This window comes from Eurosta solidaginis, chromosome 4, assembly GCF_040869045.1.
Source record: "Eurosta solidaginis isolate ZX-2024a chromosome 4, ASM4086904v1, whole genome shotgun sequence".
In the NCBI taxonomy this organism is placed as follows: Eukaryota; Metazoa; Arthropoda; class Insecta; order Diptera; family Tephritidae; genus Eurosta; species Eurosta solidaginis.
Genome location: NC_090322.1, coordinates 24,550,881 through 24,577,547, shown reverse-complemented (window position 1 = coordinate 24,577,547; position 26,667 = coordinate 24,550,881). Strand labels below are relative to the sequence as shown.

Genomic DNA, 26,667 nt, shown 5'->3' with positions numbered 1-26,667 from the left:
CTTATAGGCTAAATGCTTTGGGATGCGTACCGCGTTAAGACTTCGTATTTAGGGAACTGTTTAAGCATGACACTTCTTTTGGTTTTGTGCAAAAATACGCGATACACTTTCTGGAATTTTCGTCATTAAGGCTAAATGCCAATTGACTTACCAGGTGTTCACGTTTGCTACAATGCAGAAGAAAATATATGCAAGTTTTAAAATAGTAAGTATTTTATGGATATGTGTTATTATGGATATTCAGGATATGTTATTATGGATATTCAACTCATCTGGATATTCAGGATATGTAATTATGGATATTCAACTCATCTGGTATTGTTCAATAAATTTATTCGTTCAATATTCACGATACATTAATTAAATATTCGTTTAATGATAAATTCAAAAGTAAAGTAATATGAAAATTTTCACATCAAATATAACATGAAATATAAAAATTTTAAACTCGATTTTTAAAGAAAAATTAAAGTTTTAACAATAACAAGTATTTCATAACAACGTGTAGTAAATCCCTACACTACTCCCCTCTTCCAAATTGTTCCATATTTAACAAATTAAATGTAACTCTTTTTGTTTTATTCAAACAATTATATTTACTCGCATCCAAATATGCAGGTTTAATTCTGTCTATAGAAATATTCATGAATTTATTATAATAATTAATTTTGAACCACTTTGGTGTTTTCTCTATTACCTCAAATGGTCCTTCATATGGCTCTTGTAATCCAGTTCTCTTTCTATCAACTCTAACTAATATAAACTTGCAATCATATAAATCTTTTGGAACATAAACTAGTGAATTTTTATGATGAGATATGTTTGATGCACAATTCTTTAAATTTTGTTTTAATTTTAACAGAACATCAGATGAGTCAAAGTTATTTTCAGATCGAACTACCATTTGTGAAGGAAGTCTTAGATTTTCCCCATATACCATCTCTGCAGCTGTAGATTGAATGTCTTCTTTATAGGATGATCGCAAACCTAACAACACTATAGGTAAATCCTCATACCATTCAGCTGCACTTCCACTTGCCATAATTGAAGCTTTAAGTTGCCTATGAAAGCGTTCAACTATTCCATTAGCTTGCGGATGGTAAGCAGTGGTTATGATTTTATGACTTCCTAATAGTTTTGAGAGCTCTGTAAAAACCTGCGATGTAAATTGCGCTCCCTGATCAGTTGTAATTGTCAACGGAACTCCAAATCGTGATATATACTCACGAAAGAAAGTTTCTGCCACATTTTTCGCGGAAATATTTTGAAGAGGATATGCTTCTGGCCAACGAGAATTCCTATCTATTAAAGTTAATATATACCTAAAATCATGTGATGGAGGAAGAGGTCCAACGATATCTAAATGTACATGTTCAAAACGTCCTTTTGGAATTGGTATTTTCGAAACTTGCGATTTTGTATGTCTGTAAATTTTACTTTTTTTGACAATTAATGCACTCTTTCGCCCACTGGTTTACATCTTTATTCATTCCTGGCCAAAAGTATCTATTAGTGATTAACCGGCGTGTTGCTTTAATACCAACGTGGGCTATACCATGTAATTTCTCAAACACTAATTATACTCAGTTGAGCAGAGCTCACAGAGTATATTAAGTTTGATTGGATAACGGTTGGTTGTACATATATAAAGGAATCGAGATAGATATAGACTTCCATATATCAAAATAATCAGGATCGAAAAAAAATTTGATTGAGCCATGTCCGTCCGTCCGTCCGTCCGTCCGTCCGTTAACACGATAACTTGAGTAAATTTTGAGGTATCTTGATGAAATTTGGTATATAGGTTCCTGAGCACTCATCTCAGATCGCTATTTAAAATGAACGATATCGGACTATAACCACGCCCACTTTTTGAATATCGAAAATTTCGAAAAACCGAAAAAGTGCGATAATTCATTACAAAAGACAGATAAAGCGACGAAACTTGGTAGATGGGTTGACGTTATAACGCAGAATAGAAAACTAGTAAGATTTTGGACAATGGGCGTGGCACCGCCCACTTTTACAAGAAGGTAATTTAAAAGTTTTGCAAGCTGTAATTTGGCAGTCGTTGAAGATATCATGATGAAATTTGGCAGGAACGTTACTACTATTACTATATATGCGCTAAATAAAAATTAGCAAAATTGGATGAAGAACACGCCCACTTTTTAAAAAAAAATTTTTTTAAATTCAAACTTTAACAAAAAATTTAATATCTTTACTGTATATAAGTAAATTAAGTCAAAATTCAACTCCGGTGGTGATATGATGCAACAAAATACAAAAATAAAAGAAAATCTCAAAATGGGCGTGGCTCCGCCCATTTTCATTTAGTTTGTATAGAATACTTTTATTGCCATAAGTCGAACAAAAATTTACCAATCCTTCTCAAATTTGGTAGGAGCATAGATTCTATGACGGTAACTATTCTCTGTGAAAATGGGCGAAATCGGTGGAAGCCACGCCCAGTTTTTATACACAGTCCACCGTCTGTCCTTCCGCTCGGCCGTTAACACAATAACTTGAGCAAAATCCGATATATCTTTACTAAACTAAGCCCACTTACTTATCTGAACTCACTTTATCTTGGTATAAAAAATGGCCGAAATCCGACCATAACCACGCCCACTTTATCGATATCGAAAATTACGAAAAATGAAAAAAATGCCATAATTCTATACCAAATACGAAAAAAGGGATGAAACATGGTAACTGGATTGGTTTATTGACGCAAAATATAACTTTGGAAAAAACTTTGTAAAATGGGTGTGACACCTACCATATTAAGTAGAAGAAAATGAAAAAGTTCTACAAGGCGAAATCAACAGCCCTTGGAATCTTGGCAGGAATAGTGTTAGTGGTATTGCATATATAAATAAATTAGCAGTACCCGACAGATGATTTTCTGGATTACCTGGTCCACATTTTGGTCGATATCGCGAGAACGCCTTCACATATACATCTAAGGGCCACTCGCTTTTAAAACCCTCATTAATACCTTTAATTTGATATCCATATCGTACAAACACATACTAGAGTCACCCCTGTCCCACCCTAATGGCGATATCTCGAAAAGGCGTCCACCTATAGACCTAATGCCCACTCCCTCTTAAAATGCTCAGTAACACCTATCGTTTGATACCCATATCGTACAAACATTCTATAGTCACCACTGGCCCACCCTAATGGCGATATCTCGAAAAGGCGTCCACCTATAGACCTAATGTCCACTCCCTCTTAAAATGCTCAGTAACACCCTTCGTTTGATACCCATATCGTACAAACATTCTAGAGTCACCCCTGGCCCACCCTAATGGCGATTTCTCGAAAAGTCCACCTATAGACCTAATTCCCACTCCCTCTTAAAATGCTCAGTAACACCTTTCGTTTGATACCCATATCGTACAAACATTCTAGAGTCACCCTTGGTCCACCTTTATGGCGATATCTCGAAAAGGCGTCCACCTATAGAACTAAGGATTACTCCCTTTTAAAATACTCATTACCACCTTTCATTTGATACCCATATCGTACAAACACATTTTAGAGTCACCCTGGTCCACCCTAATGGCGATACCTCGAAAAGGCGTCCACCTATAGACCTAATGCCCACTCCCTCTTAAAATGCTCAGTAACACCTTTCGTTTGATACCCATATCGTACAAACATTTTAGAGTCACCCCTGGCCCACCCTAATGGCGATATCTCGAAAGGGCGTCCACCTATAGACCTAATGCCGACTCCCTCTTAAAATGCTCAGTAACACCTTTCATTTGATACCCATATCGTACAAACACATTCTAGAGTAACCCTTGGCCCACCCTAATGGCGATATCTCGAAAGGGCGTCCACCTATAGACCTAATGCCTACTCCCTCTTAAAATGCTCAGTAACACCTTTCGTTTGATACCCATATCGTACAAACATTCTAGAGTCACACCTGGCCCAGCCTAATGGCGATATCGCGAAAAGGCGTCCACCTATAGACCTAATTCCCACTCCCTCTTAAAATGCTCAGTAACACCTTTCGTTTGATACCCATATCGTACAAACATTCTAGAGTCACCCTTGGTCCACCTTTATGGCGATATCTCGAAAAGGCGTCCACCTATAGACCTAATGCCCACTCCCTCTTAAAATGCTCAGTAACACCTTTCGTTTGATACCCATATCGTACAAACATTCTAGAGTCACCCCTGGCCCACCCTAATGGCGATATCTCGAAAGGGCGTCCACCTATAGACCTAGTGCCCACTCCCTCTTAAAATGCTCAGTAACACCTTTCGTTTGATGCCCATATCGTACAAACACATTCTAGAGTCACCCCTGGCCCACCCTAATGACGATATCTCGAAAAGGCGTCCACCTATAGACCTCTGCCCACTCCCTCTTAAAATGCTCAGTAACACCTTTCGTTTGATACCCATATCGTACAAACATTCTAGAGTCACCCTTGCTCTACCTTTATGGCGATATCTCGAAAAGGCGTCCACCTATAGAACTAAGGCTTACTCGCTTTTAAAATATTCATTACCATCTTTCATTTGATACCCATATCATACAAACACATTCTAGAGTCACCCCTGGCCTACCCTAATGGCGACATTTCGAAAAGGCGTCCACCTATAGACCTAATGCCCACTCCCTCTTAAAATGCTCAGTAACACTTTTCGTTTGATACCCATATCGTACAAACATTCTAGAGTCACCCCTGGCCCACCCTAATGGCGATATCTCGAAAAGACGTCCACCTATAGACCTAATGCCCACTCCCTCTTAAAATGCTCAGTAACAACTTTCATTTGATTCCCATATCGTACAAACACATTCTAGAGACACCCCTGGTCCACCTCTATGGTGATATCTCGAAACGGCGTCCACCTATGGAACTAAGGATCACTCCTTTTCAAAATACTCATTAACAGCTTTCATTTGATACCCATATCGTACAAACATTCTAGAGTCACCCTTGGTCCACCTTTATGGCGATTTCTCGAAAAGGCGTCCACCGATAGACCTATGGCCCACTCCCTCTTAAAATCCTCAGTAACACCTTTCATTTGATACCCATATCGTACAAACAAATTCTAGAGTCAGCCCTGGTCCACCTTTATGGCGATATCCCTAAATGACGTCCATCCATAGAACTACGGCCTACTCTCTCTTAAAATACTCTTTAATACCTTTCATTTGATACACATGTCATACAACCACATTCCAGGGTTACCCCAGGTTTATTTTCCTTATTTTGTCTCCATAGCTCTCAACTGAGTATGTAATGTTCGGTTACACCCGAACTTAGCCTTCCTTACTTGTTTTCTTAACACTTGAGGTATATATGGCCTTGTTAAATTAAGTGATGTCTCACACCAAATTTTAATATTTAAAAATGGAACTGATATTAGTTCTAATTTATGTCTACAATTTAGATTTTCTACTAATGATTTTATTTCATCATCTTTTCCTTGTTCAATAAATAACTCTTTTAAATTTACATCAATGGTTTCTAACGTTAAAACTTCAGGTATCCTTGACAACGCATCCGCAACACAGTTTAATTCCCCTTTTATGTATTTAATGTCACTAGTAAATTGGGATATGAACTCCAAATGTTTTGTCTGTCTTGGACTTCGATCCACCTTTGAATTTAATGCAAATGTAAGTGGCTTGTGATCCGTATAAACCGTAAAAGATCTACCTTCCAACCAATGTTTAAAGTGTTTAATAGTTAAATAAATAGCGAGTAACTCTCTATCAAAAGTACTATATTTACATTCAGACGGACTAAGTTTCTTAGAGAAGAAAGCTAACGGTTCATTAGTATTGTTGATTTCCTGTTGAAGAACTCCTCCAATAGCCCTATTTGATGCGTCTACAGCAACAGAAAGAATTGCTTCACTGTTGAAATGTGTTAACAATGTTTTCTTAGCAAAACTCTCTTTTACTTTCTCAAATGCCTGCAATGTTTCATCAGACCAATCAAGTACTTTATCTTTGCTCTTCGATGCTTTCGTTATCATGCTGTATATTGGGTCTAGCATTCCAGCAAGCTCTGGTATATACCTATGATAAAAATTTACCATTCCCACAAACTGTTGCATTTGTTTGACTGACATTGGTCGTCCAAAATCAAGAATTGATTGAATTTTCTCTGCTGATGGTTGAATACCTTCAGACGATATGTTGTAACCTAGGAAATTAATTTTACCTACTCCAAAAACGCATTTAGATGGCTTGATGTTCAATCCGTACTTATCTAAACGTTGAAATAGTATATTAAGATGTTGTAAATGTTCTGATTCATCTTTACTAGCTATCAGTATGTCGTCCAAATAAACAAATATAAAATCTAAATCGTGCAACACTTCATTTATAAACCTTTGGAATGTTTGAGCTGAATTTCGTAATCCAAAAGGCATTCTGATGAATTCGAACATTCCAAAAGGTGTAGTTATGGCAGTCTTATGAATGTCTTCTTCCGCAACAGGTATCTGATGGTAAGCCCTAACCAAATCTATCTTTGAAAATATTGTTTTATTTTTGAATTCGATATGTAAATCATGTATGTGTGGCAAAGGGTATCGATCAGGTACAGTGATTAAATTAATCCTACGATAATCTCCGCAAGGACGCCAGTCATTTGCGTCTTTCTTAGGTACTAAATGTAATGGCGATGTTCCATGTGATTTAGATGGACGGCATATTCCTGATTTTAATAAAAAATCGAATTCAGTCTTTGCTATTTTAAATTTAACAGGATCTAAACGTCTTGGCCTACAAAAAGGTAATATTCCATTCGTTATAATATGATGAACTGTTGAATGATTAACCTTTTTATTATAATCTGGCTCAGAAGTTAAAGAAGGAAAATTTTTTAAAAGTTTTGTATATTGATTTTCAACTGAAAATAATTTAGGCAATGAAATATTGCAAAACCCGGATATAGCATCTACAGATAAACTAGTTAGAGGATCTATTAATTTCTTATTCTTTATATCTATTAAAAGTCCATATTTTTCTAAAAAATCTGCACCTATGATCGGTTTTGAAATATCTGCAATAAGAAATACAAACGGAAGTTCTCGACGGAGTCCCAAATTAAGTTTTAATAATTTTTTTCCATAAGTCGAAATCATGCTGCCATTAGCAGCCGTTAAAATAATATCTGAAGATTTTTTGTAAATTTTGAATTTAGATGAAGGAAGAACTGAAATCTCAGCACCACTATCTATTAAGAATTTTAGCTTGCTTTCTTTATCTAATACAAACAAGCGACGTGTTGAAAAATTCAAAATGCTGTTGTTAGTCGCTGCAACAACAGCGCTGTCTAGTTTGTTTGACTAGGACCATTTTTCTGGAAAGCACACGGTTCTTCACATTTACGAGCTTTACTGCCGAAACGATAATGATACTTACATAACCAGTTTTGAGACTTTGATCTACCTCGCGACTGAGAATTCCTGCGAAAACTAAAATTCCGCCTTTTTGGACGTGACTGTCTGTCATTAATTTGTGTTTTAATCTCGTTAATATCTAATTGTAAATGATTAAAACTTTCACATATTTTTGTTGTGACTTTCGCTAAATTCTCTACAATTTTTCCAAATTCATCAATATTAATAGAAGATGTAACAACTCTATTTCTAACTGCACAAATTTCATTACCACTGGTTATCTCCCAAATTTTATCTGCCAGTTGCAAAAGATCATTAATATTATTTAAATTAGCACTAGTCAATGCAACATAAAGATTTTTTGGAAGTTTACGTAACCAAAGATTTTTAAGGAAATTTGAATCGATAGTATTACCTGCTAGTTGGTCAAGGGTCCTATAATATTCAGAAGGCTTCCGATCACCTATCTCAGTATCTGATAAAATTTTATCCAATCTTCTCTGTTCGCTTAAGGAGTGCCTATCAATAAGAGTTTTCTTTAAATTGTCATATTTTCCACTTTCAGGTGGATTTTGAATAACATCTAATACATTTGCAATAATGTCTTGTGGCAAGGCAGTTATTACAAACTCGTATTTAGTCAAATCTCTAGTTATACCTTTTGTAGCAAATTGCGTCTCAGCATGTACGAACCATCCTTCTGGACAGTTCGACCAAAATTGCGGTAATTTTACCGAAGTGGCACAAATTTCATTCCTATCGTAAGGATTGCGTATATTATCTGATGAGAACTCACATGGATCCTCTATATCTATAAGAGACCTGTTTTGTCTATCTCCCGCGCCCGTTTCACGCGGAGGATGAAACATTTTGAAAAAGGTTCACAAAAAAAAAAAAAAAATAAAAAAAAAATAACAATCCTATAGACTTCTATAAATATATTATAAAATTAAAATCAAATTATATAATAATCATATATATATAAATATTTAATAATTGATGTGGATATGTTGTAACGTTACAGCTGAATGACTGCACAGGAAATGCACACGAAACGTAGTGACCGAAATCACTACCACACACTTTAGCGACGCTCTGATCCACGTATTAACGTAATTCGATGACGAAAGTAGAACAAGTAGACATTGTAATATACATAATTATTTATCAAATGTAAAGGTAACTCATAAACGCCGTCGATTGCTGTTGCAGTGATGAATTACTTTATAGATAACTGCGCTGTTGATGACTAACTGAGAGCAAAAATGTATAGAACTTTCTAAATGATTCAAGATGCAGTGAGTATAATTGAGGATATGTATGTGCGTATGTATTGGGCAATTTGACTGCTGACTCAGATGTACTTTTGAGTTTGTGTTATACTCCTTCAACAAATAAGTCGTAACTTGACTGTACGGCGTGTTCTAGTTGACGATTTCCGCTTTGTACCGTTAATAGCATTCGTCCTCAAAACGTTCACATGAACAAAAATACAAAAGATACTTACACTGCTGTAAAATTTAACTAATGGTATACAAATTAGATGGGAAGAACTATATCTTTCTGATCTGAAGATAGAGTAACACCAAGAAACCTTCCAGAAATATTAATTGTATGGATTGCTGGCCGTTTGTTGTATATATCTAATATTCCGCTTTGAGTAAAATTTCAGCTTGAATTCGCAAGGATTACGTCTAGAAATACGTTTGTTGTATATATCTAATATTCCGCTTTGAATAAAATTTCCAGCTTAAATTCGCAAGGATTACGCTCTTCGGTTCCTGGCGGGGTCGCCAAATTTTATGGATATGTGTTATTATGGATATTCAGGATATGTTATTATGGATATTCAACTCATCTGGATATTCAGGATATGTAATTATGGATATTCAACTCATCTGGATATTCAGGATATGTAATTATGGATATTCAACTCATCTGGTATTGTTCAATAAATTTATTCGTTCAATATTCACGATACATTTTTAATTAAATATTCGTTTAATGATAAATTCAAAAGTAAAGTAATATGAAAAATTTCACATCAAATATAACATGAAATATAAAAATTTGAAACTCGATTTTTAAAGAAAAATTTAAGGTTTTAACAATAACAAGTATTTCATAACAACGTGTAGTAAATCCCTACAAGTACATCTCAAACTCTTTCTCGAGATGCCACCTCAATTTAATAAATTTTTTAAATTTTTGTTTAGCATCTGAGAAAGAATATATATATTTATATTGAATATTTCGGAAATTGTGATTGTATATCAAATAAATCACTACCGATATTTCTTTCTCAAAACGTTGCATGCCACAGCACACTATAATATTATGCCCTTGCTTACACCTTTGTGCCACATTACCACTACAGAGACTACCATGATCTCAAACCAAGTTTCTTTTGATGATTTTTGTTCTTTGATAAATAACCTTTTCGCGTTTAATTACAAGCGGAAAAGATATAATTATGTTGATTTTTGTTGGGTTTTCTTTAAACGAAAGTTTTTTTTTGCGTTTAAGGGCATAACAAGCGGATAAGTTTCTAATATTTTTGGTGATTTTTTTTTATTGGTTTTCTTAAAAAAAAAAGAAAAAATCTGTTTGAGCTAAACTATATAATTTTTTTTTGGGAACATGCCATTGCGTCACAGCGACGAACACGCTCCTTTGCAGGCTGGATGTTTCCTATGTAGGAAAGCTTTTACGAATAGGGATAACATACTAACTACCGCGTGTGACCACCGCTTCCACCGAAACTGCCTATTGCCGTGCCTTAAGAACAATTCTTCTTGTCCACTCTGTAGAGCTCCTTGCCGCAGTAGGGAATTTAATCAGAATATATATAACACTAGATTGTTGAAGACGATGTCTCAGGGCACCGCAGGTAATACCAGTGGCAGTGGGAATCTGCATAAGTCCCATAGGGCAGAGCAACAAGGAGCAGCAAATGGTAGTAGTTTGTCAGCTGAAGGAGCGCATGGCGGGGACATACCAGTAAATGACGATGAAGCGCGCATCAGAAACATGGTCTCAGCAATTGTGTCTGCGAGGTCAGCAACGGTTTTTGAGGGTTTGGAAAATCGCGTAGCCCAAATAGTAGAGGCGAGGATAGAAAACACCTTATCCAGTTTCTTAGAGCGGTTAAATATTAACCCTGCTCCACAAGTCCCTGTAGGCAATGATATAAGTCAGCCAGCTAACTTGTCTGCTGCTCAACACCAGTGTGGCCTAGAGATGCACCTCCATTGCCAAACCAAAGTAGTACTAATTTTCATAACCAAATTGACCAAATTCGATTGAGCGAATTGTCCACTGTTCCGTATACGAGTAGAATAGCGCATCTAATTTCTAGTTGGGATGTAAAGTTTGACGGCACGTCTCGCCTTTCAGTCGATAGTTTCTTGTCCCGAATAGAGTTACTTGTGTTAGACACACTTAATGGTAATTTTAATATTTTGTGCGAACACGTACAATGTCTGTTTATGAATGAGGCCAAAAATTGGTACTGGCGTTACCGTAGGTCGGTAGAACGAATTACCTGGCCAGCCCTGTGCCAAGCTTTGAGGACTAATTTTCAGCAGCATAGGTGCGAATTCGAGATTAAGGAGTTAATTCGCGCGCGTAAGCAAGGTCAAAATGAATGTTTTGATGAATTCCGTAACGCCATATTGAAAATCGCGCAACCTCTTGAAACCCCACTTTCAGAGGTAGAGTTACTCGAAATTCTCAAACATAATTTACGGCCACGTCTTCGGCAACAACTTCTTTTTGTACCAACTAATTCTGTAGCAGAGTTGCGCCGACTCTGTTTGAAAGGTGAGAGTCTTGCTAACGAAATTGCTAAGACCACCCCCTTTTCTCAAACGAACAGCTCTCGACCATTACCAAGAAAGCAGGTGAATTAAGCCTACCTTGACTTAGACCTAGATGAGGAAGCAATAGCGCAAAGCGAATTTGCGCAAGTAGAAGCTGTTTCTCAGCCAGCTACCAAATTAAAACCTGGTTGCTGGAACTGCAACAAAGAGGGGCATAGATACTACGATTGCCTTGAGGAGCGTACGGTGTTTTGCTACGGCTGTGGCGCACCAAACACGTATCGTCCAAAATGCCCAAAGTGTAGTCCGGGAAACTGCAAAGCGAGCGAGGAATCTCGACAGATCCCTCGCAACGACACCAAACGCTAGACAGCAATAATAACGCCAACACATATACGCAACATCAAACTGGCTGCGTAGCGGCCAGTGTACGCCCTGCTGACTCACAGTTTTTGACAACACCCTTAAGAAAGCAAATAATACCGTACGATGAACGCTTGAAAAGATACAATGAGGTCCGGAATGGGATATTTAGTAGCGATTATAATAAATATGAAAGTCCAAAGCGTTCCACTCTGCGCATGAAAGAATTTTGGAGTAAAGTCAAAACCAATAAAAGAAATTTAAAGAGAGTAATTTGTTCACTACAGCTGAAGGCGAATGATTTAAGACCATATGCGAAAGTTAGGTTGTTGGAAAGCGACCACCTAGGCCTGTTAGACAGCGGAGCGCAAGTCTCTTGCTTAGGATGTTTGCTAGCAAAAGATATATCTAAAAAACAATTGCGAAAACACCAAGTTCCAATTTGTACAGCTGATGGCATAAGCCAAGTAGTTTTCGGTACAATAGATCTTAGTGTCCAATATAAAGGCAAAACCGAAACGATAACGTTCTTTGTTGTTCCCAGCATGTCCCAGGATATAATTTTAGGAATTGACTTTTGGCATAAGTTCCGAATTGCGCCGAATATTATTTCGGAAATTTCGCTTGATGAAAATTATAAAGACGAAAACTAGCTTTCGTTGAATGTTGAGCAACAGCATCAGTTAAGTTTAGTTAAAAATCGATTTCCAAGCTTCGAAAAAGAAGGCTTAGGAAAAACTTCTTTATTGGAGTACGAGATCCAGCTCGAGCCCAATGTCCGTCCGATAAAGCAGCGTTATTTCCCAATTTCACCAGCTGTCGAGAAACTCGTACATGCCGAAATTGATGAAATGATAAAGTTAGGTGTAATCGAGGAAGCTCCAAATAGTCCATGGTCCAGTCCGGTTGTGTTAGTGAAAAAGCCAGGCAAATTCCGTCTGTGTCTTGATTCAAGAAAAGTAAATAGCGTTACCGTGAAGGACGCTTACCCCCTTCCTTATATTGATGGGATTCTTAGCAGAATACCCAAGGCAAAATTTATAAGTTCACTAGACTTAAGGCGTGCCTTTTGGCAAATTCCCCTAGCCGAACAGTCCCGAGATTACACCTGTTTTACCGTCCCTAATCGTCCGCTTTACCGATACCGTGTCATGCCTTTCGGTCTTTGCAACGCCCCACAAGCACTTTGTCGCTTGATGGATCACGTAATTCCACCCTACTTAAGAGATCAAGTTTTCGTCTATTTAGACGATTTATTAATTGTGTCAGAAGATTTTGACACACATATGTCCGTCCTTGCTGAAGTTGCTCTACATTAAAGGAAAGCGGGGTTGACCATAAACGTCTACAAAAGTAAATTTTGTATAAAGGAAGTGAAATATCTGGGGTATATCGTGGGCAACGGAACTATTCGTACCGACCCCGAAAAGATTTCGGCTGTTACGCAATATCCAGTTCCAACAAACGTCAAGCAAGTTAGACGGTTTTTGGGAATGGCGGGCTGGTATCGCCGATTCGTTGACAATTTCGCTGCATTGACAAGTCCTCTTACTAACCTACTAAAGAAGTCCAAAAGTTTTGAATGGAACGACGACGCCCAACTAGCTTTCGAAACACTGAAATACAAACTCTGTACAGCACCAGTACTGGCTAGTCCAGACCACACAAAACCTTTCGTCATACAATGTGATGCGAGCAAGTTAGGAGTTGGTGCGGTGTTGGCCCAAAAGAATGCCGACGATGTTGAGGTTCCTATAGCCTATTTTTCGCAAAAGCTGAACAAAGCGCAAAGTAACTATAGCGTGACAGAGCTCGAGTGTTTAGCAGCTCTGTTAAGTTTAAAGAAATTTAGAGCTTATGTCGAGGGGCAGGAGTTCACAATAGTTACTGACCACGCTAGCTTGCAGTGGCTTATGCGACAAACTGACTTATCCAGCCGACTAACGCGTTGGTCTCTCAAACTGCAAGGTTTTAAATTTAATATTGAGCATAGAAAAGGTTCACTCAATGTGGTACCTGGATGTCTGTCGCGACAAAATTTCGAGGAAGTAGGTGAAGTCCGTGAAATTGAGATCCGTCCCTTAGTTGATTTACAGTCGTCCGAGTTTTTGTCCGAAGATTATCAAAAATTGATAAGTCATGTCCGTGAGAATGAAAGCAGATTGCCTGACCTACAGGTAATCGACAACCTCCTTTATAAAAGGACCGAACATGCTGATGGCAATCCGGAAAGGGAATCGTTTAATTGGAAGCTTTGGATTCCCAAATCTCTAGTTCCGGGAGTCATAGAAAACGCCCACTGTCCGCCAAATAAATGCCATGGTGGTATCGCAAAAACATTGGAGCGATTGCGAAATAATGTGTATTGGGCAAATATGACGGTTAATGTCAAGAACTTCGTCAGCCGATGTGAAACTTGCAAACAAAGCAAATCGCCCAATGTAACGCTAAGACCGCCAATGTCCGCCCAATACACGGTACAAAGACCCCTTCAGAAATTGTATGTAGACTTTCTTGGACCTTACCCTAGATCCAAGCAAGGAAACATAGGAATATTCATTGTATTAGACCATTTGACAAAGTTTCGCCTTTTAAAAACTGTTAAAAAGTTCAATACTTCCTCTATTTGCGACTATTTGCGTGACAATGTTTTCAATATTTTCGGAACTCCCGAAATTATAATGAATGACAATGGAAAACAGTTCAGATCCTCGCAATTTAACACGTTGTTGTCGGCCCGTGGATTTAGACATGTTTATACCGCTTTGTACAGTCCGCAGGCCAATGCAAACGAACGTGTGAACCGTTCAATAACCGCTGGTATCAGAGCTTACCTGAAGAAGGATCAGTCACACTGGGACCGGAATATCTCCGAAATCGCTGAAGCCCTAAGGAGTTCGTATCATCAAACGATCGGAGCATCCCCGTACTTTGCATTATTTGGACAGCAAATGATTTCTCATGCTGGTAACTATGAACTCCTAAGGAAGCTCAAAACATTGGATGATACCGTACTCGAAAGAAGCGATACTCTGAAACTAATAAGACGAAATATTACCGAAAACATCACCAAAGCTTTTGAAAACTCGTCAAAGCGTTACAATCTTCGTAACACTGATAAACGCTTTAAAATTGTTGATTTTGTTTTTCGTCGTAACTTTGTCTTAAGCGTCAAAGAAATTTGCCGCAAAACTAGCGCCAAAGTTCGTTAAATGTAGGGTGGTTTCCATAAAAGGCAACTGCATGTATGAGTTGGAAGACGTGGATACAGGCAAAAAAGAAGTTTATCACAGAAAAGACATCCAACATAGCACTTAGATCACACCGTACCAACTCTCTAGGTGGGGGGATGTGTACCGTAGTACTAAGCCGCAAATATAATTTCATTTTTTTTCTTCACCTTAATTTATAGCTGCTTTTAGTTTTCATTGATATTGTCTCTCATTTTTTTGCTTGGCCACCACTGTTTCAACTTCAATACTCTACCTCTGTTAATGTCAAAAAAAAAAACATATATTTTTAAACTGAGTTATCGACACATATGGTAAACTCGAGGGTCTAATATAACTTCCTGAAGCAACCATCGTTCCTTTTCCTGTGGATATCTGATCGAATCAACATCGTGGTCGTGGTAAAGTTTAATTAGCAAATCGGAGTGAATTTATGAATAGACTTATAAAAGTCTAAATATCTAATAAAAGTGAAGTTGTGTGATATATATAAATATCCACTAAGTTTTATTAGATATAAAAGCTGAAATTTTTGTGTTCGATTGAATCAATAAATTCGGCAAGCCCGTACGACTTAATACACATTTTTTAATTATACTAACGTTCCTGTCGTCAGCATATCAAAGCCACCTTGAGCAGGAGGAGTACATACATATCTGTGGTAAGTCTTTATGCTTTTTCTTTAAAGAATTAAACCCTTTTATCCCTTGTTTGATATTAAATTGTGTGGTGTTGAAAGTGAAAGAAAAATTTCTAATAGAGCGGTATCGGTTTCTTCCGCAGATTCTTTCTACACGAAAACAAACACCACATTTTTCCGAAAATCTACTTGCCAGCATATTTTTGCATCATATGCATGTGGGTTGCTTGTGCGAATCGCAAGCAACCCTCCCCTTTACTTCACCCGCATTCCGCTTCCACGGTGATAAGCATCAAGTCATCACCAGTTCCTGAAAATCTACATGCCCCTGACCTTCACCTAGGCCGTACATAAAATCTTGTTTTAACATACGTTTCATCATCGTTGGAGTCTTCAAAACCCCAAATCATATAAGAAAATGTAAATTATTCAACGACAATGTAAAAATTAGATTTTTTATATACATACACATAACATATATATAATGTAAATTTGTTTAAGAGTTCCAACTCAAACTCGAACGAGGTTTTCTTCGTTAGTTTAGGTTTAGAAACATAAAATTTGAATACATAAAATGTTGCAGAGAAATCTGAATTAATTTTATAAAAGTTTATGAAATAACTAGTATTGTTATACTAGCAGCTAGACTTAAAGAAAGCCTTAAGGCTCCATTATTGATACTTAGCATAGACTTGACTTGACTTGGCGTAAACTTGGCAACTTAGCCACGATTATACTCCACTTGGCGCATAAAATCTGGCATCATAATCAGCGTTGAAATTTATTTTTAAATAAATGTCAATTTGTATGACAAAATGTCAAAATGAAATGGAAACAAACAAATGGCATCTCAAAATGTAAACGTCACTTAGAACTTACATAGTAAATCAAAATTCAACAGACTTCTAAGTCAAGTTAAGTCTTCAGTAATCAGTAACATGCAATGTTCATTTAACAGAACTGTAAGTGACAGTTCGCAAGCCAAGTCAAGTCTATGCTAAGTATCAGTAATGGAGCCTTTAAGGAGATTTAGGCCCTTTATTTTTACGATCCACTATAGCTTAAGTTAGCAAACTTCGAAAAGTTGGTCAAAATGCATTACTTACCAAAGTGTAGTTAGCTAAACGCAAAATATAATATTTTTGTTGTTTTTGTTGCACAGCAGACTCTCCAGCATTTTACGATCAAACACATGTGAGTGAAGTGGACATGTTTGAGAGAGAGCTGTATGATGCAATATTAACAAAGGTTATATGACATCGTTCGAAGCAACCATTTATTATAGATATTTTTCTTAACTGAGTTCTCTTCATAATACTTTAATATTTAACATGATTGCCAACATTTGCGGTTGGCTAATTTTATTAAGTCATTTTCTTTTGACCATTTAAACATATATATTTTGTAATTAGCTTAGGAAATGTTTTAATTCTTATTTAAGGAATGGAAACACATCTCTCCACGCAAGAAGATCTTCGACGCTAGGTAGAAATGCTATATATATATATGAAGATGAAATTATTTGTGATTACCTAATGCCCCATATACCTAATGTAAATTTACCAATTTATTAATATTGTATTTTTGATTATATATGCATATATACATTTACGCACACGCCTGTACATACATATGCATGTACATTTGTACATGAATAGATATTAATATATCAAGTGAAGTTTCCTTTTCTTCAAACATACAATCTTATACGCCAATTACACGGCTCAAGTATCCTTGTGTCAATTACCAATTTGCACAAGGATTTGCCCGGTGTGTGCACTGGTTGCACTATTTGCGCAGAAAACTGCGCTAAAATCAAAACGATTTTGATATTTACGCATGTCTGCAAATATTGCACATGCTTTTTTCTTCGTGTGTGGTGAATCTTACACAGTTTACCTGTGGTTCCTGATAATATAACATCAGTAATTATTGCTTAAAAATGTTAATATAGAAGGCGGAAGGACCATCTCTAGCTTGTAACAGGAATTCACACAAATTCAATAATAAATAATAATTTTTTATCCAATTAGAACACATGTTTCATTTGTTGCGGTAGTTGAAAAATGAATATTGCGCAGTGCTGCAAAGATTTGAGCTGGTCTTGCAATTAAAATATATATTTTATAAATACAATGGAAAATAAATGCTTCTGTGCGAGTTTTTCGACTAATACCGTGAATTACCAGCACTGTGGAAAATAAATAGTGAATTGTTATAAAATTAATGCCTTTTTTATATAATTAAAATACATGTTTCATTTGTTGTGCTATTTTAAAAGGAATATTGCGCAGTGTTTTTGAGCCGTGTATGTAAAAATTTTCATTTGCACAAATTTCGTCGTTTTATATTTGCGCAAGGTTTTTGTGTCATGTATGGGCCGTATTAGTGTGAAATACATTTTTTTTTATTTTTTTTGCATATGCGTAATGATATGCGCGCATGCATCTTTACATACATATGTATATTCATTTTTGATGGCAAGATACAATTCAGTGTACACGCAGTAATGATTATTGTTCTACCATTTAATTTTTTTTTATACTTTCTTTCATATTACTTTCTACTGTTTAAAACCAAAACCTATTTTGTGAATTAAATTCAGGTCAGCTAGGCTAAAACTAAACCAACTTTTATAATGCATTGATTTTGTGAATAATAACTAATAATGTGTACATAAGTTTGTTTTCCTTTGGTTTGTGACATGGGAGGTTAGTGGTAAAATAACGGGGCCTCAATAACATCCATGAGGCCAATGGTAGGGCGGGTACAGGGGCAGCCACCCATCGTTGCAACAATGAGCTGCCATGCATAAAGGTGAGTATACGGTGTGTCATATGGCTGAAGTGTGGCATGCAAGTGCGTTTGTCGTTTTCTTATTCTTCTTATGGTAGGGTATCCCAGTGTGCAAAACAATTTATTCTGGTTGACCATTGACTGGGGAGAGTAGTGCTGTGACGTGATCACGTTTAAAGAATCCACGAAGCTGAAGCTCCGGGCCTACACGCCAGTGCACACGCCGTGGTCATTGCACTTTGCCACAAGCACTGCTGCTCTTTTGTCCCTGAATGTGCCTATCGCACACTCAGTCGATGGATATCATAACAAACTATAATAAAAAAATGTAATAAAAGAAAGATATGTATGTATACTTCACTTCGTTTGATGCTTGCTCTATGATTAGTGGTGGGCTAACGATCCTCGTGTCCCGTTAGGATCGTTCCGATAGGACGCCTGCTGGTCGTTGCTTGGGTGTGCGTAAATGTATCTCTGTGACGCCCTGCGTCGGCATGTCTCTCTTACGGCTAGCGACTGCGCGTCTCTGCTGTGGCTTATGTCGGTGCGTCTGCGTGAGTGTAACTCTGGTATGGTTGACGTCGTATATTTGGGTAACTCTGCTGCGGTCAACGTCGTATGCTTGCGTGACACTGCTGTGCATTGCGTCGGCGTTTACTGTTATTGCTGAGCGATGCTCTGCCACGCCAAGCGTCGGCGTCTAACTGTATTGCTGAGGCGATGCTCCGCCGCGCCTTGTGTCGGCGTCTAACTGTATGGCTGAGGCGATGCTCTGCCGCGTCTTGCGTCGGCACGGTCGACGTCGGCGTAGATGAGCGGGCGTCACCTGTTCGCGGGTGCGCGTTACTGTGGGGGAGGGGGGGCCTTTGCCTACGCGGGTGTGAACGAAGCCTCAAGAGGTATTTGGTGGTACAACCGACACATTCAGCTCTTGGAGCCCCCGACTCCTATGAAGCGATCGCTCTTGGCGGTACAACCGACACATTCGAGGTGCGCTTCACTGGTAGCTCCGGTCACGACCACAGCTCCGTGCTAACTAACTCCTGTGTTGCTGTGTCGCTCCTTTTATGGTTGTCGTGTTTGGTGTTGCTAGCTCCAATTGTTGCGTTTCCGTGGTTACCGTGTTGCTGTTAAATGTTGCGTTCGCTCCGTTGTGTTGTTGAGACTTGTTATAGAATCCCCATAATTACATGAAGGTGAACACAATGAACGCCAAGAGCGAAATTTACGCGACGTCATTTTGCGACGATAGATTTATTTCTATCGTCGCCGCCGGGCGATGGCGACAAACATCCCAAGGGTTGCTGCTGTTCAATTTTTTAAGTATAAAAAAAGAAAACATATTATCCAAAAACATTTTTTTTCTTTACAAGTAATTTTTAATTTTTAATCTAATTTCTTAACATTTTTGTTTTGTTTTGTAAATTTCTTAACATTTGGGGCGTGTTTTAGCAGTCAAGTGCTAAATCAGAGAATTAAAAAAGTTTTAAATGTTTTCATCTTAATTTCTAAATAATGTCCACTCTGAATAAACAGCGTCAATTTCGCCCAGCATTGTGTCTTAAGTAGACGAAATGTCTGAGCGTAATTTGAAAAATGTCATCGCCCGACGCGGCGTATATCGTCGTCACTTGGCATTGTGTTTTAAGCATTAGTTTGTCGTGTTGCTATTAAAGGCCGTGACATAATGACATTTTTCATATAGATGCGTTTAACACAAGCTTATGCATTCCAATAACATCGCCACAATTAACCAAGGTGTTGCGTTTGTAAATATGAAGGAAGTTCAGACTTGGCAATTTAAGTTTATTTCGCCTTGCCCATTCACATACAAAATTTCGCGAAGCACTGGTATAGACATTCTCCCCATACAACAAAAATACTTGCTAACATATTTTGTGTCGTATTCATTTCTTATATTGCAGTTTTTGCTTGCGATAAATGTTATAAAATTTACCAACGAGTGGAAAAATAATTTCACTTGTAAAGTGTGCCAACACCCTTAGCCAAAGCAAATGTCAAATTCTTCTTCTTATGATTTGCTTGGAAAAAATTGGGCAGTTGGCTACTTTTCAATATCAGATGGCACCAGTGTCGCTCATGTCGACGTGCAATCTACTCATAATGCATAAGCATGTGTTAAACTCATCTATATGAAAAACTGCTTATGTGTCGGACCTATTAGAGTTGTGATCGCTAGTTGTGTTGCTGAGACTTGTTGGTTTGTCGTGTTGCTAGGGCCTTTTGTGACTGGCTGTTGTGTTAATGCTGTGTTAAATATGTTGTGGGGTCGTTTTGTGTGGGCCAAATTATTGAGGTTTTATTTGGTCCTCACAGTGTGTACGTGTACTTCTCGTCGCCTTCCATGTATGTGTGTAAATGATGATTGAAGTGTTCATGCACACAAGTGTGGCTTGCTTTAATATTTTTGTTGTTGCGTGATTATTTACTAACAGCCTAGTCATGTCAACATTCGCCACAATATGTTGCGAAAATGCAGTCAGCTGATTTAAAATCATATGTTTTCCTGCTTTCCAGTTCATGCAGTATGTACAAGTTTTTTGTCTCAGAAATTCCGTTGATTAACAATTGGTAGAAGTTCGTACAAGCTTTCTAATGTCATGAAAAAGAATCTGTGACTCGCAGCATCTTTCACAAACGATTTTATTTTTTTTATTTTTAGATTCTCAACAAGAAGTTAAAACTTTTTGCGTTGTTTTAAAACCAGACGTGTCAACAAGTTCCTATTTTTAGAACTTTTAAGCTTTTTTTTGTTTTTTTTTTTAGATTTTAGGAATTTACTATAATTATAATTTAAAACAATAGTATTCCAATAAGTTTCGGATTTGTGTGTCTATATAAATCATCTACACATCGATCAAATCTTACAGACTAGCCCCTCTTATTCATAAAATATATAATAAGTTTATCAAGCTCTTATAATTAGAATTTTGTATGGAAATTACATTTCAAAAGGCTTTTTAAACTTTTTCATTTTTTCTGAGGGTAGATGTGTAATTATTTTTAAAGATATTCAGTATACAGATATTTACATAAGAAAAACGAAAAAGTTTACAGAATTATTGGATTAGAATCATATTGTTGATGATGTCGGGAAAGACGGGCACCCTAGCACCATAGTATCAGTTTGTAATAGGTTTGAAATTCATATTTCTCAATCAATAATTCCTTTAGAGCGGTATCTAGATCACAAGAAAATGCTCAATAAATTGTTTTGTTTCCAGCAGTAAGCCAGTGTTTAGCGGGTTGTTGTTGTTGTTGTTGTTGTTGTTGTTGTAGCAGTGCTTCGCCCCACTCTAACGGGAGTCCAAGGAAACTTGCTGTTTCAACAGAGGTGGACCATAATGAAAGGGATGTTAGAGGCGTTGGTTCCACATTACAATAAAGAGATGGTTGGTGTCATGTGGGGACATATTGCAAGCGGGGCATACATTTTGTATGTCGGGGTTGATTCTGGATAGGTACGAGTTTAACCTGTTACCGTATCCAGAACGAAGTTGAACAAGAGTGACACGCGTTTCCCTGGGGAGTATGCGTTCCTCTTCCACAAGTTTTGGGTACTTTTCTTTGAGTACTGGGTTCACCGGGCAATTCCTGACATAAAGGCCCGACGCCTGTTTGTGGAGTTCACCAAGGACCTGCTTGTGTTTTTTTGCTTCATACGGCTGGGTTCTCAGGTGCCATATTTCCTCAAAATGCTTACTGAGATCACTCCTTAAGCCCCTAGGCGGTGTTGGCACATCAATCAGATGTCTGTTTGGATGCCCAGGTTTCTGGGTATTCAACAGGAACTGTTTGGTTAGCATCTCATTTCTCTCCCTGATGGGCAGTATTCTCGCCTCATTATGTAGATGGTGTTCTGGGGACATAAGAAGACACCCCGTTGCGATTCTGAGAGCAGTATTTTGGCAGGCCTGTAGCTTCTTCCAGTGGGTAATTTTTAGGCTTGGCGACCATATGGGTTACGCATAGCACGTAAACGGCTGGCCAATTGCTTCGTACGTAGTAATGAGCGTTTCTTTATCTTTTCCCCAGGTACTGCCAGCAAGGGATTTGAGGATTTTATTACGGCTCTGGATTTTCGGAACAATTGCGGCTGCGTGCTCACCAAAATGTACATCCTGATCAAACGTCACTACCAAAATTTTGGTGTAGGACAGTTGGTAGCGTAGTGCCATCGACGTGGATGTTCAAAATGGTCGACATTTGGGACGTCCATGTTGTAAATAGTTGTATATAGTTGTAAATAGTTGGCGGCCACCGTGGTGTGATGGTAGCGTGCTCCGCCTATCACACCGTATGCCCTGGGTTCAACTCCCGGGCAAAGCAACATCAAAATTTTAGAAATAAGGTTTTTCAATTAAAAGAAAATTTTTCTAAGCGGGGTCGCCCCTCGGCAGTGTTTGGCAAGCGCTCCGGGTGTATTTCTGCCATGAAAAGCTCTCAGTGAAAACTCATCTGTCTTGCAGATGCCGTTCGGAGTCGGCATAAAACATGTAGGTCCCGTCCGGCCAATTTGTAGGGAAAATCAAGAGGAGCACGACGCAAATTGGAAGAGAAGCTCGGCCTTAGATCTCTTCGGAGGTTATCGCGTCTTGCATTTATTTTATTTTTATGTTGTAAATAAGGTCGCGGAAGATTTAGTCGGTGATAATGCCAGGTTTCGCGAGGCGAAAAAAACTGGAGAGATCAGGGAGGTAGCCGTTTATTCTGTTGCAGAGCTCATAGAGCTGTGGGCCTGGGCCTGTGGCCATTATTGTGCAGTCATCGGCGTATGAAACGATAGTGACTCCTTCTGGTGGTGAAGGTAGCTTAGATATGTAGAAATTAAACAAAAGTGGGGATAGGACACTACCCTGTGGCACAAGGTTTTGATATTTCGTTTCTAAATTGCACCGATGCCTGCCGACCACCCAGATAATTTGCGGTCCACCTTTTAAGACATGGGGGAAGGGTAGACCCTTCCAGGTCTTGCAGTAACGTGCCATGGTTGACGGTATCAAAAGCTCTTGATAGGTCTAGCGCAACGAGTACTGTTCTATGGTGGGGGTTTTGATATAAACCGCAATTTATCTGGGTGCTGATGGCATTTAGCGCGGTGGTGGTGCTATGGAGTTTGGGAAAAGCGGGTCAGAGATATGAGTGATATGTGTGTTGAAATCCTGACACAAACAGGGGAAACGTGCGTGCATTTCAAAATTTGATCTACACGTTCCTAATAAAAGTGATCGAAAATGGCCGGACGGCCTGAACAAAATCTCACTGAGCAAAACTGGGCTGTCCACCATGACTAGTTTATTCCGCAATGAATATTACACCTAGCACTTGCCGGCTGGAATAGGAGGAATATTCTGTCCTGGATCTCATGGAAAGCCCCTCAACGCAAAGAGCAGGAATTATTTTTGAACAGACTTCAATTTTTTAAATTAAAAAAAAAAACGCAGTAGTAAATTGAGAAGTTCTCAATTTAGTACAAACAAGTTTCAACCAGTGAAAATTTGAGAATTTAGGGTCAAATTTTCCATCGTGTAACAAGTTAAAACAACCGACAACAACAATCAGTATATTTTCAACAACAAGTCACGCTCTCAAGCAAAACTGCATTTTCCCGCGAGAGTTCAAAAAACCGAAAGCATGCAATATAAACACGACATAAACACTTTCAGCGCCACTAGGGCTAACTTAGGTGGGAAGCAGGAAAAACCGCATACGGAAAATTAGAATGCATTAAAAACAATGGAACAAAAAACCGTCGTTATATAGCATGCAGTCAGCGAACGGCCGTACAAGGTTGACATACGATCATGGATAGTTTGTGATGAAAGAAAGTTGAATAGGCAGCAACATCTATGAAACGGCATGTACATATGTATGTATGTATGGTAAATACTCTTATGGAGCTCTCATTCATTAATGCACTTACTTACCTATTTCAGTGGTGCACACACCAGCCGCGCAATACGACTCGGTTGCAGGTGCAACTCGAACCTACATCATTAGTTCTTGATTTATACTTCAAGTCGTGAACATCTTATTAGAGCTGAGAAAAAAACACGGGCTCGCTTTGCTGTTTTCTACACTCCCATTCCCGAGCTCATACGCAAGTATAACCCACTGAGTATAGATATGAGGACTAAATTTTAGAAGCGGGCCATCTAAAAAAAACTTTTTTTGGGATAACTAAAATAGCTACCATGTTTCATAAAGGGTAAAATAATACACTTTCCCTATACTTTGTTTTAAAAAAAATCATATTTTGCAAATTTTTGGTGGAATTATCTTTTCTTCTATTGGTCATAACTTCTGAACAGGTAAAGATATTTTAACCATTTTGAACTATATATATAAAAATGAATGCCCGTTTGTGTGAGGCTTATAGAATCAAAAACTATACATCAATATAGCTAAACCATTATACAAACTTATTCAACGAGTCTTGATAATGGTTTAGGAACAGGTCCGAGACCCCTCCGGTAGGTGTCAGTAGCTGTAAATGCCAATTTCCTACATAGTACATATCTTATATATAAAAAGAAAGGCTAAAATGTGTGTTAGTTTGTAGCCGGTATTTGAAGAGATGCGCCGGTCGATTTTGTTCAAGCTTTCACATAATGGGCGTATACCTCACTCGGTGGTTTGCACATAGGTTTGATTGCGATCGACGCACACGGTCTGGAGATATAGGCCAAAACGTGGACCCGGGTACCCCTAGAATGTTTATAGAATATAGATAACAAATGAAAGCTGTTGGTGAGTGCTTTAGTAGACGGTAATTTTCATACCCCTGGGTGACTAGGGTCTCGAGATATAGGCCAAAACGTGAGCCCGTGAATGCCTAGACAGTGTTTATACAATATGGATATCAGATGAAAGCTGCTGATGAGTGCTTTAGTACAGGGTAGTTTTCATACCTATTGGTGACTAGGGTCTCGAGATATAGGCCAAAACGGGGGCCCGGATACGCCTAGAACGAGTGGGTAATATGGATATAAAATGAAAGCTGTTGCTGAGAGGTTTAAAGTAATTTTCATTGTGATATTCGATTTAGTTGCATCAGCCTGGCAAAACTGATAAATATGTATACAAAGCCGAAATAAAGACATGAATTAATAATACCCACATACCTATTTACATTCGTCCAATAGATTTGCCTGATATTTGGTATATAAATTTGCCTATATTAGTACTTACGATCTTTTTTCAGGGAATTAGACCAGAGACGGACTGGGACTGGGATTAGGACTAGGACCGGGACTGAGACTCGGAGTGGGACTGGGACTGGAACAAAATACATACCAACCTCTGGGGCAGGCAATAAGGGATAAAGAAGAATGAGAAGAACTTGAGAGAAGACAAAAGAGAGAAGGAGAAGGATACTGTGAAAGAGATAGAATGAGACGAATATGGAGATAGATGAAGCGAAAAAGACGGAGGGAGGAGTGGATAAATGGATTAGGAAAAAGTGATGAGCGGGGAGGGCAGAGTTAGACGGAACAAGTAAGGAAGGCTAAGTTCGGGTGTAACCGAACATTACATACTCAGCTGAGAGCTTTGGAGACAAAATAAGGGGAAATCACTATTTAGCAAAATTAACCTAGGGTAACTCTGGAAAATGTTTGTATGACATGGTCTTCAAATGGAAGGTATTAAAGAGTATTTTAAAAGGGAGTGGGCCATAGTTCTATAGGTGGACGCCATTTCAGGATATCGCCATAAAGGTTGAATGTGTTGGTATGACATGGGCTTCCAATGAAAGGTGTTAATGAGTATTTTAAAAGGGAGTGGGCCTTAGTTCTATAGGTGGACGCCTTTTCGAGATATCGCCATAAAGGTGGACCAGAGGTGACACTAGAATGTGTTTGTACGATATGGGTATCAAATGAGGGGTGTTAATGAGTATTTATTTAAAATTTGACTTAAAAAAAAATTTTTTTAAAAGTGGGCGTGTTCGGAATCCGATTTTGCTAATTTTTCCTTAGCATACATATACTAATAGGGGTAACGTTCCTGCCATATTTCATCATGATATCTTCAAGGACTGTTAAATTACAGCTTGCAAAACTTTGAAATTAACTTCTTTTAAAAGTGGGCGGTGCCACGCCTATTGTCCAAAATTTTACTAATTTTCTATTCTGTTTCTTAAGGTCAACCCACCTACCAAGTTTCATCGCTTTAGCCGTCTTTGGTAATGAATTATCGCACTTTTTCGATTTTTCGAAATTTTCGATATCGAAAAAGTGGGCGTGGTTACGGTCCGATTTCGTTCATTTTAAATAGCTATCTGAGATGGGTGCCCAGGAACGTACATACCAAATTTTATCAAGATACCTCAAAATTTATTCAAGTTATCGTGTTTACGGACGGACGGACGGACATGGCTAAATGAATTTCTTTTTTCG

At 38.1% G+C, this 26,667-nt stretch overlaps 1 protein-coding gene across 8 annotated transcripts in view; it reads left to right on the top strand.

Annotated features, from left to right (window-relative positions):
• Window positions 1-26,667, top strand: part of LOC137249334 (uncharacterized) — a 62,554-nt gene that overhangs the window by 26,673 nt on the left and 9,214 nt on the right. For 2 of the 8 annotated variants that reach the window (XM_067780708.1, XM_067780704.1), the window contains 2 exons: window positions 23,779-24,141; window positions 24,205-24,476. The exons of 3 other annotated variants lie outside the window; for them this stretch is intronic. The gene's annotated coding sequence lies outside the window, so the exon portion shown is untranslated. 3 more of the 8 variants (XM_067780705.1, XM_067780709.1, XM_067780710.1) reach the window with 3 other exon arrangements.